The 15026-nt window shown below is 46.2% G+C and overlaps 1 long non-coding RNA gene across 1 annotated transcript in view; it reads right to left on the bottom strand.

Moving 5' to 3' along the window:
- Nucleotides 1–11221, bottom strand: part of LOC109550682 (uncharacterized) — a 102019-nt gene extending 90798 nt beyond the window's left edge. The window contains exon 1 of the long non-coding RNA XR_002177296.3: nucleotides 10977–11221. This is a non-coding gene — a long non-coding RNA (uncharacterized lncRNA). The remainder of the gene's footprint in view (nucleotides 1–10976) is intronic.
- Nucleotides 11222–15026: the final 3805 nt, after the last annotated feature.

Consider the following 15026-nt stretch of genomic DNA (forward strand, 5'->3'; position numbering starts at 1 on the left):
CCTGAGGCTGAGCTCATGAGCCAGGTTGTGGACAGAAAGCCGTAGGAGGCCAGTGAGTGCAGACCTGCCAAGGATCTTGGGAGCTACCTAGACCGGCGGCTTGTGCACGTGCTCCCAGGACCCCCGGGGGTCTCCGCGGTGGAACAGGGCTCCAGGGCTGGGGTCTGCTTCCTGTCCCCTCACTCACCTCACCCCCCTCAAAACACACCCCTGCTTTGATTGGTTTGAATAAAGGGCTTTATAGATAAAGCAAAAAAATTTTAAGCACATCAAGGTTTGAAGATGGGAAACAGGTCCAGAGAGAACAAAAACTGCCGTCCCCTCGAACACAGTTGGTGTGGAAGAGTTCTAGAACACCCAGCAGGAGAGGCCAAGGTCGTCCAGAGATTCGGACAACCATGTCCTTGCACATTTCTTTAACCATCATGGTTTGCGGACCTACCAGGCACCCATCTGTGCTCAGGGCTAACAGGAAAGCGGTACGCTGTGCAAACCCTGAAAGGGCAAATCATCAGTACAAAGCAAGGACTGCAGAAGGTAAGGAAGATCACGAAGGAGCAAAGAAACCTGTGAATTAGGAGTAGGTTCTGCAAGAGGATAAAGGAGAAAGCGCGGGGGTGGAATGGGGGAGTGAGAATGGTTTTAACTAACTTGTTCTAACCTCATTTCCCTTTTCTATGTTTCTTCTGTTTTCTATTTTTCTATCTGTGAATTTGCAGGACCTGAAGGGGGAATAGTGTCCATAAGCCTGATGGCTCCAATCGAAGAAGCCCACTCAGTGGTCCTCCTACTATACCTGAAGATGCAACAGTTGCACACACGGCAGGAGGGTGCTCACCCGGCAGGCCCACCCCAGTGGTCCCCACTGTAAGGTCAGCTGTGTTTCTCCTGGACCCAGGAGACAGAGTACCTTCCTTCAGGGAGCCAGCAAGGGGTTCACACTGACTTACTGTTTGGCGTTGAAACTAATAACTTCTGTTTTTAATAATGACGTTTGCCGAGCTCTGAAAAACCCCAGCTGTGATTTAGCTGCTGTAAAAAGGCAGAAGGTAAAGAGCCCCCAAACTCTCAGTTGCCTGAGAGCAAATTATAAAATCACTGTCTTAGGACTTCCCTGGTGGCACAGTGGTTAAGAACCCACCTGCCAATGCAGGGGACACGGGTTCGGGCCCTGGTCCAGGAAGATCCCACATGCCGTGGAGCAACTAAGCCTGTGCGCCACAACTACTGAGCCTGTGCTCTAGAGCCTGCGAGCCACAACTACTGAGCCCACGTGCCACAACTACTGAAGCCCGAGCACCTAGAGCCCGTGCTCCGCAACAAAAAAGCCACCGCAATGAGAAGCCCGCGCACCGCAACAAGGAGTAGCCCCCGCTCGCCGCAACTAGAGAAAGCCTGCGCACAGCCATGAAGACCCAACGCAGCCAAAAATAAAATTAATTATTTTAATATTTCACTGTCTGTGTTTACAGAGGAGATGGCCTCGGTAGAAGTGGCCTAATGATGAAGAGATAACTGCTGAAGTCATTCAACCTCAGCTGCACCTCACCTGAGGTTTCCTGTGGCAAAACAAAGGGGTTTCTACTCTGGAAGGGGAGACACTGCTCCCTCCGTCACACAGCCCTCACTCAGACAGGCAACCATTCAGGTAAGGGCCTTGTCCTTCATCATCTCCCGCTTTGGTATTAATAACCATCACCCACACAATGAGGAGCAAGTCGGAGCCCATCACAGAGCGCGAGAAATGTAAACTTTTATGAACAAGGAGGAGGCCACACGGCTTCTGAAATGGAAGGTCATTTCCATAACAAATGATGATTCTGCCTGCCTCTGGCCCCCGGGGTGATCTGCAGGATGAACTTCTGACCTGTGAAATCCAGAGTCAGGCCAAAGTGGGGCCTTGAGTGGGCCAGAGTCTGGGACGGGGACAAGGAAGTGGGCCTGGCAGAAAGACAGCTGACAGCAGCACCCCAGGGCTATTTGCCTTCATCTGGTTTTGAAGAAAAGGGAAAGGCCATGATGGGATAGCAAGACAAGAGACGTGTGGGGAATAAAGAAAACGACACAAAGTCTGGCTCTGGAGGAAGTTCAAAGTCAAGCTTTTGCACATTTTAAGGCTCAAAAACAAAACCAAAATTCTAGGTGTTAAAATAAGATCCTTGGGCTTCCCTGGTGGCGCAGTGGTTGAGAGTCCGCCTGCCAATGCAGGGGACGCGGGTTCGTGCCCCGATCCGGGAAGATCCCACATGCCACGGAGTGGCTGGGCCCGTGAGCCACAGCCGCTGAGCCTGCGCGTCCGGAGCCTGTGCTCCGCAACGGGAGAGCCCACAGCAGTGAGAGGCCCGTGTACCGCAAAAAAAAAATAAAAAATAAATAAGATTCTTAAAAAAATTGATAAGTTGGACTTCATTAAAATTAAAAACTTCTGATCTGCAAAAGACACTGTCAAGGGAACCAGAAGACAAAACACAGACAGGGAGAAGATACTTGCAAAAACATATCTGATAAAGGACTGGTATCCAAGCATTAAAAAAACCTCTTAAATCTCAACAATAAGAAAATGAACAACTTTATTTAAAAATAGGCAAAAAACGTGAACAGAAAGAAGATATTCAAATGGTAAAGAAGTATATGAAAAGATGTTCAACATCATATGTCACTTGGGAACTGCAAATTAAAACAGCAAGATGTGGGCTTCCCTGGTGGCGCAGTGGTTAAGAATCCGCCTGCCAATGCAGGGGACACGGGTTCGAGCCCTGGTCCGGGAAGATCCCACATGCCAGGGAGCAACTAAGCCTGTGCGCCACAACTACTGAGCCGGCACTCTAGAGCCCGTGAGCCACAACTACTGAGCACATGTGCCACAACTACTGAGGCCAGTCCACCTAGAGCCCGTGCTCCTCAACAAGAGAAGCCACCGCAATGAGAAGCGCGCGCACCGCAATGAAGAGTAGCCCCTGCTCGCAGCAACTAGAGAAGCCCACGCGCAGCAACAAAGACCCAACGCAGCCAAAAAATAAATAAATAAAAATCTTAAAAAAAAAAACAATGAGATGCCATATATACCTAATGGATGGCTAAAATCCCAAACACTGACAACTCCAAGTACTGACGAGAATATGAAACTACAGGAGCAAACTCTCATTCATTGCCGGTGGGAATGCAAAGCAGTTGAGCTACTTTTAGAAGACAGTTTAGCAGCTTCTTAAAAACTAAACATACTCTTATCATCTGATCCAGCAACCACGCTCCTTGGTATTTCCTCAAATGAGTTGAAAACTTATGTCCACACAAAAACCTGCACATGAAAGTTTATAGCAGCTTTGTTTATAATTGCCAGTACGTGGAAGCAGTCAAGATGTCTTTCCATAGGTGAATGGATAAACAAACTGTGACATCCATGCAATGGGATATTGGTGACAAAAAGACACAAGCCATCAAGCCATGAAAAGACATGGAGGAAACTTCAACTGCATGTTGCTAAGAGAAAAGAATCTGTATGAATCCAACTACATGACATTCTGGAAAAGGAAAAACTAGGAGGACAGTAAAAAGACAATGGTTTCCAGTGATTCAGGAGTTTGAGGGAAGGATGAATGGACGGAGCACATGGGAATTTTAGGGCAGTGAAACTATCCTATATGATACTGACGGCTGCACCTTTGTCAAAACACATAAAATGTACAACACGAAGAGTGACCCTTAAGGTAAACTATAAACTTCAGTTAATAATAATGTATCAAGATTCGCTATCAGTTGTATCAAAGGTATTGCATCAATGCAAGACATTAATAATAGGGGATACTGGGCTGGGGGGAGGGGTGTTGAGGGGGAATATGGGAAACTATACTTTCCACTCAATTTTTTCTGTAGACCCCAAAATATTCATAAAATATAATCTATTAATTTTTTTTTTTGCGGTACACGGGCCTCTCACTGCTGTGGCCTCTCCCGTTGCGGAGCACAGGCTCCGGACACGCAGGCTCAGCGGCCATGGCTCACGGGCTCAGCCGCTCCGCGGCATGTGGGATCTTCCCGGACCGCGGCACGAACCCGTGTCCCCCGCATCAGCAGGCGGACTCTCAACCACTGCGCCACCAGGGAAGCCCTATTAATATTTTAAAGAGGCTAGATGTGAGAACAAAATTGGAATTCCAAGTATGGAGATGTGAACTTGAATTTTTTTTTCACTGTAAGCTTGTCATAATGGAAGGGGCAAGTGGTACTAAGGAAAGTCAAAATCCACCAGGAGGCACCGGTGTTAAACATTCAGAGAGGTCTACAGGGACACAAAATTAGAAAAGTTTACTGGGTTTGTTAACAAGGAAGGAGAGCCATCTCTGAGAATGGGTTTCTGTTAGTGAAAGGCTGACACGGGGGCTGAAGGGTTAAAAAAGGAATGACTGGGCAGTGAGTGAAGTGTGTGCACAGACCTTCAAAAAGCTTTCCAACTAACTCAACACTATTGAGAGGACCAATGATAAATGAAGGGAGATTCCAAGATTCTGGACTGAAGACTGAAAACTGCTAAGATGTCAGTCCTCTCAAAATTACTATAAACTCAATATATGCAGAATAACCAAGACAGCCTTGAAGAAGAATAAACCTGGAGGACATACATTACCAGAAATAAAGAGATCCAAAACAAAAACAAAACAAACAAATATATATATATATATTTAGGGCAAAGTGATGCATCAGTGCAGAGGAGAAAGGACAGTGCTAGGCCAATTGGATGGCCATTGGGGGAAAATGGGAAAATATATTGATTTATATATATTATTTATATATATTATTTATATAATATATTTATATATAATACATATTATATTTTATAATATTTATATATATATTATATATCTTTATATAAATATTATATATATATAGTACACACACATACTCCTATCTCAAACTATTCACAAAAACCAATGCTAGATGGATTGCAGACAAAGGTAAAATAAAACTTTTAGGGGAAAACTTAGGAGAACATTTTTGCGAACTTACAGGAGGCAAGGATTTCTTAAACAAGACCCCCAAATACTACAAAGAAAAATCATTAAACAGGACTGTGTTACAATTAGAATTAAAATGAGAAACGCCATTAAGAGAATGAAAAGCCAACCCACAGAGTAGAAGATTACACGTGTGTATATACTTATATGTGTATACATGTATGTCTGCCTTTATCTGTATCACAAGTACTGACATTCTGAATATATTTTTAAACACAAATTCATCAGCAAAAGACAATCCAATGGAAAATTGGGCTAAACACCTGAACAGAGACTTCACAAAAAAGAACAGCCAAAGGCCTTCAAAAATACGACAGTGTGCTGAATGTCATCATTCCACAGGGAAATATGTTGAAAACACAGTGAGGTCACGGTGACACCCGTCAGAAGGGCTCAAATAGGGTGTGGGGTCATCCAGGTGCTGCTGGTGGCTGTGAAAACTGGACAAACGCTTTGGAAAATGTTGTGTCAGCCAGCGTCTGCTAAAGGAAGCATAGACTTTTAGGCCTGCTAGAAATTGCCCTCTTAAATACATAGCCAACAGAAACAAGGACATGTGCCCCAAAAGGTACGCACGAGAATGTTCGCAGCCTGCGACAAGCTCGCAGTAGCCACCATCAGAAATGACCCACTGTCACCAACAAGGGGATCAACAAAGACAATGTGATCTCATCACACAAAGGAACAGCACTCTGCAACGAGAATTAAAGATCTACAGCTGCAGATGGAGAGAGAGGGGGTTCGTTTGATACGAAGGCAAAAGTTAAAAGATAAAAGCCTCTCACACAAGTGTGAAGAAAAGGAAAGACTGCAAGAACATTCTGGAAAAGCTGGAGGCAGGTGGACAGGTGGTAACTGACTGAGCAGGCCCTGAAAGTTGAACTTGGGCCGAGAAGGCCAAAAGCTACCCTGGTTTACCCAGAGAACCCAAGAGGTTGGGGCACTGGTGGCACAAGGGCCTCTGGGAGCAGAGGGAGGGGTTTCAAGGGTGGGAGTGGTACTGAACGTAGGTCACAAGGCAGCGAGAGTCCCCATCCCACTCTGCTTACCAGGACACTGTACCTCCCCCTCCAGGGGAGGCCAGAGGTCCATAACAGAGGTCCCTGGGCCAGCAGTCACTGGACACAGGTGAGGACAGGAGTTCCCGTAGGAACAGAGGGGTTAAGTGCACACAGCCCACGGATGCTGAGATGCCAGCCTTTCTCCCACTGGGCAGCAAGGCTTGTCCCCTCCAGGCAGGGGACACAGGGAATATCCTCTGGGGGATCCGAATGTAACCGAAAGTGGCGTTCAGCTGCTCGCCACTCAAAAACCAATAAAGAGGCCAGGTTGGTGAAAAGGAAAGTTTGCTTTATTTTGGAGGCCAGCAACCATGGGGGAGGGCTGAGTCGACCCCACTGACAATCCGGGCAAGAGCTTTTATAGCCTGAGGAAGGGGGCTCCATGCAGAAACAGCACAGGCAGCCCAGACAGTCATGTTGAAATTGGTCATCAGTTTCATCCTGATCAGCATCATCTTGATTGTTTTAAGTATCAATATAATTAATCTTCAGTTCCAGGGTCGGTTTGTTCCCATTTCCTTGAGGCCATTTCTCGGAACTGTGGCAGCTCCTGTCGTGGCTACAGCCTGGTCATCATGTAGTTCACTTCTCCACCTGGTGGAGGCTTCAGTATCTATAAGACAGCTCCCAGGATGTGGCTCAGAATATGATCTACAGCCCTTGAGGAGGAAGTAAAGGTCCTGGACTTTGCTTAATGACTAAACTATTATTGTTCTGTCCTGTCTGACTGATTTTCCTTGCTTCTGCATTTTCTCACTTCTCTGATTAACCTTCTTCTTCGGCTAAAGTTTTTCCACAGACAAAAGGCAGGCGGAGGACATGGGGGGCAAGGACCACAGGGTCCTGCTCTGTTTCACGACCACCCGTGAGGAAAGACCTACAGACCTTGACATGGGGTGGGAGCTACAACCCACTGCCCAGCTCCCAGCCCACAGCCCCAGGAACTCAGAGATGCCATGGGCATTATGTCATGTGTGTATAAAGGTGAGCAGACAGGAACCAGTAGAGGAAAGCAGACCACCCAGTAAAGAGTGACCAAAACAAATGCACAGAAAGAAGCCTGTTGAGGGAGACTGAGACTGTGTGTGAAGAAGGGAAAAGCTTTCCTTAATATGCCCGGAGAGAGGAGACCAGAGCTCACAACTGTATAACGTAGACAGAGATCATGAAAAGGAATGTTTGGAGAACAGAAGAGAGTTATTGGCAACTCAGAATATTATAAGATAGCTGGAAAAAAGTCAACGAAAAGATTGGGGCGCAAAATCAAAGAAATCTCACAGAGCAAAAAAAAATTGGTTAACAGGAGAGAAAGAAAAAGAAAATTAAAGAATCATCCCAGGAGGTCAAATATCCAAATAATGGGAGTTTCCAGACAGAAAGAACTGTGAAGGCTAAGGGGAAGAAATTAGCTAACAAATCATTCTAGAAAATGTCCCAGATCACAAAATTCTGGATGAAAGGGGCTTACGAGAAGCCCAATACAACTGATGAAGCTGGACCCACAGGAACATACACTATGGTGAAAATTCAGAGCTCTGAGGACAAACAAAGGATCCTTCGAACTTCCAGAGAGGAAGCAGCAAAAGGAAAAAGAGGCCCGTCTAGGGATCCAGAACCTTAGCAACAAACCAGGCAACAAACCAGGAGCCAAAGACGGTGGACAGAAGCCACCAAAGTTCTCAAGGAAAATTATTTCCATATTTTTCAGACCCAGGCTTCCCATGAGCCTTTCTTAGGAGATGACCAGCAGGTGTGCTTGAGAGTTAGAAAGAGAAAAAAAGCGTTTCTGGAACACAGGTGTCAGGAGCAAACAGTGCAGACTGGATGGTCCAGGACAGGAGCTCTGGGAGAGGTTTTCCTCAAGAAGGAAACCTGAGAGTAGGGAAGGCACCCAGAGGTCTTGAGGGTTAACACAAATGACCTCGTGATGAAGGCACCACACTGAGCGACTGGGAGAGAAAATGAAAGAAAACTGACTCCTGGAAAAACAAAACAAAAAAATGTGCAACAAACAGTGACCATAATTTACTACGTGGCTGAACTTTGAACAGCATTTATGTAGCTGTGATGGTGGGCACGGCTCTAATCAGGATTGCAGGGTAAGTATAGGAAGTGGACGGGTGGACATAAGGGTATGAGTGTGTAGGGTAGGCGTAGAGGTAGGGACAGGGGTGCATTCTCATCTTCACAGAGAAAAGACCATGCTTAAAACTGAGACGCCCGGGGTGAGTCGTGCCAGCACAGACTACATCGGTACAATGCAAAAGGGATGACCTCGGGGGGAGGTATCATGGGAGGGATGACCTGGGGGGAGGTATCATGGGAGGGAGGTGACATAGACAGGGGAGCTCTGAGCTGGGGATGTGTGCTTTTCAACAAACCTTGTAAAACTATTTTGTTTTTTTAAATCGGGTGCGTGTACAACTTTGATTTCTTTTTAAAAAAATTAAATTGTTGTTTCATGAGCTGTGTCACCACTGCAACGTAGTATACTTATGATTATGACCCTCTACAAAAGAACCTTCCTCATGGAGTTTTTGTAAAGATAAAATGAGATGATCCCAGTGAAGACCTTAGCAGATGCCTGACACAGATTTCGCACTCAATAAATGCCAATCTTTTCTTTCTTTCTTTTTCCTTAACTTCCAGGAGGACAGGGTGCTAGCCAGGCCAGCTCCAGGGCTAGTCCAGGGACTGCTGGGGAAAGGGTGAAGGAGCCTCAGCACATGGAAAACACCCCCTGGCCCCCTTGAGTTGAGCCAAGGCCACCAATCATAGGTTCTCCAGTGTTTCAGCAACCAAAGACCCAGAGACTTCTCCCTATGCGGCCACAGCTATACGGGCAGTGAGTGCTAGCAGGAATATGAATTGCCTCTAAAGTAAAAGAATGAAAAGCTGGAGAGTGTGAGGTAGTTACTGGCTTTCCCTAATTTAAAAAAAAATGTGTAGATTAATTAAAACATACACAACGTAATTAGCATCAAACAACACACGTCTGTGAGCACAGTTTTCTGACAGTGATATCTGGACAGATCTACGGCCCATTTAGAAGGGAAACTGCAGTCAAGCCTTCCTGAATTCCAAGTCAACCTAGACAGTGTTGGACCACGGCAGATAACACATAGGAGCAATGCAGGTAAATCACTCCTAGAAAGCTAAAGGCAGTAGAGTGGTGAAGCTGTGCCTGTAGGGTTTCCCCACCGTAAACAGGAAGACATCATCGGGTCATGGTGATCCAAAATTCAACTAGGAAACAAACTCCTCAAACAAACAATGGGTTACCCTGCTTTATGTAAATCAAATCATCTGGGTTTGTGAACCTTGTGATATTTTATGAAATAAATGTATGTGATGGCTCCATAACCTCTGGAGCCAAGGATACGTTCTTGCATCTATAAGATACGCATGTTGCCCAAGTTATAAACAAGGTCATGAATAGGTATTGAGAAAATACCTGCAAACCAGGGTTAAAAAGCTATTAGGAAAATTTTCCATCAAGTTTCAAGTTTCATCAACTGAAGCGAATCTTCGGATTCCTTAGATGACTGCAATCATTATTTCACAAGTGGATCTCAGTCCCACGTGTGATTGCCAAGTGTCGAGTTAGTCACCACAGGCTCGCCCCTGCAACAAGGAGTCACAGACCCACAAGAAAGGCCTCTGCTGTCCTGTCGGTGGGCTCCTGGGGACCACAGACGTAGCCCCCTCCCTGATGAATCCCATGTCCCCTCCCCAAGCCAGTTCACAGTGTTTCCCAAAGTCATCTGACCATGGGACCCTTTTTCAAATGCAGTCTTTTGGGACTCTGTGCCACAGAACACACTTTGAGAAACAGCATCCGGATTCATTCATGCTGTAAACCTTGAGTGCATTAGACATTGCCAAAACCAAAATGAGCACGACACATTCCTGACCTCAAGAAAGTGAATTAATAAAATCAGGTGCCTCCCCATGAAAAGATTTCAACATTGCTAATTATTAGAGGAATGCAAATCAAAACTACAACAAGGTACCACCTCACACGGGTCAGAATGGCCATCCTTAAAAAGTCTACAAATAACAAACGCTGGAGAGGATGTAGAGAAAAGGGAACCCACCTACACTGTTGGTGGGAATGTAAATTGGTGCAGCCACTATGGAGAACAGTATGGAGGTTCCTCAGAAAACTAAAAATAGAACTACCATATGAGCCAGCAATCCCACTCCTGGGCATATGTCCAGACAATACTATAATTCAAAAAGATATATGCACCCCTACGTTCATAGCAGCACTATTCACAATAACCAAGACATGGAAACAACCTAAATGTCTATTGACAGATGAATGGATAAAGAAGATGTGATACACACACACACACACACACACACACACACACACACACACAGGAATATTATTCAGCCATAAAAAAGAACGAAATAACGCCATCTGCAGCAACACGGATGCAACTACCGATTATCACACGAAGTGAAGTAAGTCAGAAAGAGAAACAGAATCACGAACATAGAGAACTGACTGGTGATTGCCAAGGATTGGGTGGGGATTGGGGGAGGGATGGAGTAGGAAGTTGGGATTAGCAGATGTAAGCTTTTATAGAGAGAATGGATAAACAGCAAGGTCCTACTGTATAGCACAGAGAACTATATTCAATATCTTATGATAAACCATAAAGGAAAAGAATATTTTTTAAAAAGAATGTATATATATATGTATAACTGAATCACTTTGCTGTAAGCAGAAATTAACACAACATTGTAAATCAACTATACTTCCGTTAAAAAATATTGACAAAAAACAAAAAAAGAAAACTGTTGCTATTAAGGTGACTGTTATTAAAAAGTAATGATAATAATCAGGTTCCTCCCAAAAGAAAACAATAAAGAGGAAAAAGAAATCAGGACTTACTGGGGGCCTAACATACACTAGGCCTGGGAGAGCGGGTGTGGGAGTCTGCTGGGGCTGCCATCACGAAGTACCGCAGACTGCGCAAACAACAGAAATGGGTTTTCTTACAGTTCTGGAGGCTGGAAGGCCAAGAGCAAGGTGCTGTCAGGGCCGGCTTCCTCTGAAGTCTCTCTCCTCGGCTGGTAGACGGCCATCTTCTCCCTGTGTCCTCACTTGGTCCTCCCTCTGTGTGTGTCTGTGTCCTAATCTCCTCCTCCTATAAGGACATCAGTCATATTGGATTAGGACCCACCCTAGTAACCTCACTTTAACATAAATTATCTCTTTAAAGACCTTATCTTCAAATGCAATCACATTCTGAGGTACTGGGAGTTAGAACTCCATCAACGTATGAATCTGGGGGGACCCAATTCAGCCCATAGCAGCCATCTCACTCATCTTATCTCATGTCATTCTCAAAATAACCCCCAAGTCAGTATTATTATTGCTCTCCTGTGAAAGTTGGCACCACAGTGATGAGGGGTGAGGAAAGATGGTAAACCCAGGTCCACATCTCTCCAACGCAGCTGCTGCTCCTTGAAGATGCATTTTCCTGCCGAAAGAAGACTTAACGGATATTATGCAGAATGTGAGAAAAAAACTGAATGTGTATCACTTTTGTAACATTTTAGACGTGAACCCGGTCATTATTTCTCATTGGAATAAATATCCAATTACAAGCAGACACTGCTACTGAAAAATAATATTTCCAAAATGTTAAGAATGAGGTTTTTTTTTTTTTTTTTTTTTTTGCTGTATGCGGACCTCGCACCGCTGTGGCCTCTCCCGTTGCGGAGCACAGGCTTCGGACGCGCAGGCCCAGCGGCCACGGCCCACGGGCCCAGCCGCTCCGTGGCATGCGGGATCCTCCCGGACCGGGGCACGAACCCGCGTCCCCTGCATCGGCAGGCGGACTCCCAACCACTGCGCCAGCAGGAAGCCCAGTGAGGTTATTTTTAAAACAAGTACCAAGTGAGCTGTTCTGAGCTTCTAGGTGCCCACGTCCTGTCAGTGAAAGAGCAGGTTTCCCTGAGTCTGCTCGGAGGCAGGTGGACCCCAGGACAGACAGCACAGCCCTGGTGCCGGGGGCTCTGTTTCTCCTTGGTCCTAATCTCACTCGCCGGCAGCATGGTTATCTCAGCACTTCCTTTGGGTCTTTCCACACCATTCACCACTTAGTCCACACTCTTTGAATAGGCCTTAGTGGAGTATCATCCTCACCACAAAAAACAGATGAGGCAGCGGCCACCTCCTTCACGTAGTAGTGCGTGAAAAGAGAGTCCTTTACACACAGAGAGGCTGCAGAGAGGGTGTCTGGAGCAGTGGAATCACACAAAGACTTGAGTGTCGCCCGCTCTGACACAGACCACTTGTGTGCCACAGACCAAGTCACTTCGCCCTCTGAGCCTCAGGTCCCCATCTGTCAAATAGGGGTGGTTCTTTTCTTAAGTTCTTTTCCACTGTGGTTTATCACAGGATATTGAATATAGGCTGCTGTGCTCTACAGAAGGACCTTGTTGTTTATCCATTCTCTATACAACAGTTATCACCTGCTAATCCCACACTCCGAATCCATCTCACCCGCGACAACCACAAGTCCGTTCTCTATGTCTGTGAGTCTATTTCTGTTTCGTAGATAAGTTCATTTGTGTCATTTTATATTCCGCACGTAAGCGTATCATATGGTATTTGTCTTTCTCTGCCTGACTTATTTCACTCAGTATGATAATCTCTGGGTCCATCCATGTTGCTGCAAATGGTATTATTTCGTTCTTTTTTCTGGCTGACTAATATTCCATTGTATACATGTACCACATCTTCTTTATCCCAAATGAGGACGATTCTTCTCCCACAAGATTGTCACGAAGCCTAACGAGATAGCACAGGAAACGGGAGACTGTCCTGGCCGGCTCACAACAGATGGGAGACACTGCTATGACCTCCGACACGATCAGCATCAGTGTTTGTATTAAGTGACAATGCAAAATAGAGCTTCAGTCTGTGACAAGTGCCAAGAGGCACGTGTGTCCTCGGTGGGGTGGTGAGAGAAGAGTGAGGGCCGGTTCCCCACAGGACGGGCTTGCTGTACACAACCAGGCCCGTCCATGGCAGCTGCAGAAGCCTTTGTAACCACACAGGACCCTGTGAGGCCTTTCCAGAACAAACCCCCACTCCTGTCCTCCGCCTGCCTTTTGTCTGTAAAAAAACCTTTAGTTAAAGAATAAATGTCATCAGAGAAGTGAGAAAATGCAGAAAGAAAGGAAAACAGTCAAGCAAGAAAAAATAATAGTACTTTAGCCATTAAACCAAGTCAAGGACCTGCAGTTCTTCCTCAAGGGCTATAGATACGATTCTGAGCTACGTCCTTGAGCTGTTTTGCAGATACTGAAGCGCCCTCCAGGCGGAAGAAGTTAACTGGAGGCTGCCCACATGCACGCAGACCTCAGACTGGCTGGAACCAGAAGGTGGACGATGGTGACTCTCAATGACCTCACCACCAGCCAATCAGAAGAATGTGCCCGAGCTGATCACGCCCTGCTCCTTGAACACTATGACTCCTCACTGCCCGCCCTCCAGCGTGGGACACACAGTCTTAAAGGCGTTAGCCCGCCGTGGCCCCCTTTGCCCGGCAAAGCAATAAAGCTACTTCCTTCTACTTCACCCAAAACTCTGTGTCTCGAGATTAATTAATCCGGCACTGGTGTACAGAGGCCACATTTCAGCAACATCTTCACCTGCCACGTTGTACGCTCAGCCCTAAGGCGGCCATGTGCCTATGGCACCTAAGTCCCAACCCACCGTTCCCATCCAAGCAGGGACTCACAGCTCAGGCCCCCGAGGCTCCCCGCTGAGGTGAACCCCAGAGCCCTTCTCCACTGCTTTGTAATCAAGTAAAGCTGCTAACAGTGGAGATATCTTTTTAAAAAATGGCCAGGGATTCCTAGAGCCACAGGAAGAAACTACATAACCTAGGTGTTAAGTGTAAGGACGCCAGAGTCACACGAAGCCATAGGATTCATGTTCCACCTCAGAAACTTCCAAGCTGTGTGATCGTAGAAGCATTATCAACCTCTCTGTTTCCTCATTCAGAAAATGGGAACCAGGGCCAGATGAGAGAGGCACACATGTGGCTGCAGGGGGCCGGTGGGGGCATTGAATTTAAGGAGGGGCTCTCAGGGTCATGCAAGTGGAGGGTCAGCCTCTGAGAGCAAGTGCTATAGGGAAGAACGTCACTGACTCCATGTTGGATCTGTTCCTTTTACTTTAAACTTTTGTGCTCTGTTGCCTGTGCTTAGCCATGCTGGCTCTGCACCTTTTGTACAAGAATGTTGTCTATAGCCTGAAATATACAGGATAACCTATTCTCAGGGCTCTGACCTTTAAGAGTCCATTCATGCACAGATAAAAAGTTGCAGAACAGAGGATAGCATTTGTCTTGTTGCAGGTTTACAGGAACATCGTGACCTGACCTCCCTGAACAGCTGTAAGAACAAAGGATTCCGACACCAAGAAATCTGCAACAACCAACCACACCCCCTCCCTCCCTCACCTTGCCTTTAAAAGTGCTTTGCTGAAACCCTTCAAGGATCTTGGGGCTCTGGGGGCACGAGCCACCTGTGTCCTTGCATGGCCCTGCAATAAACCTTTCTCTGCTCCAAACCCCAATGTTTCCCTTTGTTTGGCCTCACTGGGCATCGGGCACGGGAACTTGCGTTGGGTAACACAAACACTTCCTTAAATTTTGCACCCCAGGACCTCATACGGTCCTGCCGCTGGAGGGAAGAACCAGAGTATCTAGGGCAGAGGAGAAACCTGCAGTGCTTAGCAGAGCACCTGACATAGGGCAGACCCTCGATAAAAATTATAATCATGTTAACTAACTCAACAGTCCACGCAGTAAGCTCAGGAAGATAGATTCTAACCTCCCGCACACCTCTCTCACTTCAATCTCTCTCCAAAGTTTACCTGAAGAACATTCCCAACAGCACAGAAGTGGAACTTAACCAGAAT

The sequence above is a fragment of the Tursiops truncatus genome, chromosome 16, assembly GCF_011762595.2.
Source record: "Tursiops truncatus isolate mTurTru1 chromosome 16, mTurTru1.mat.Y, whole genome shotgun sequence".
In the NCBI taxonomy this organism is placed as follows: Eukaryota; Metazoa; Chordata; class Mammalia; order Artiodactyla; family Delphinidae; genus Tursiops; species Tursiops truncatus.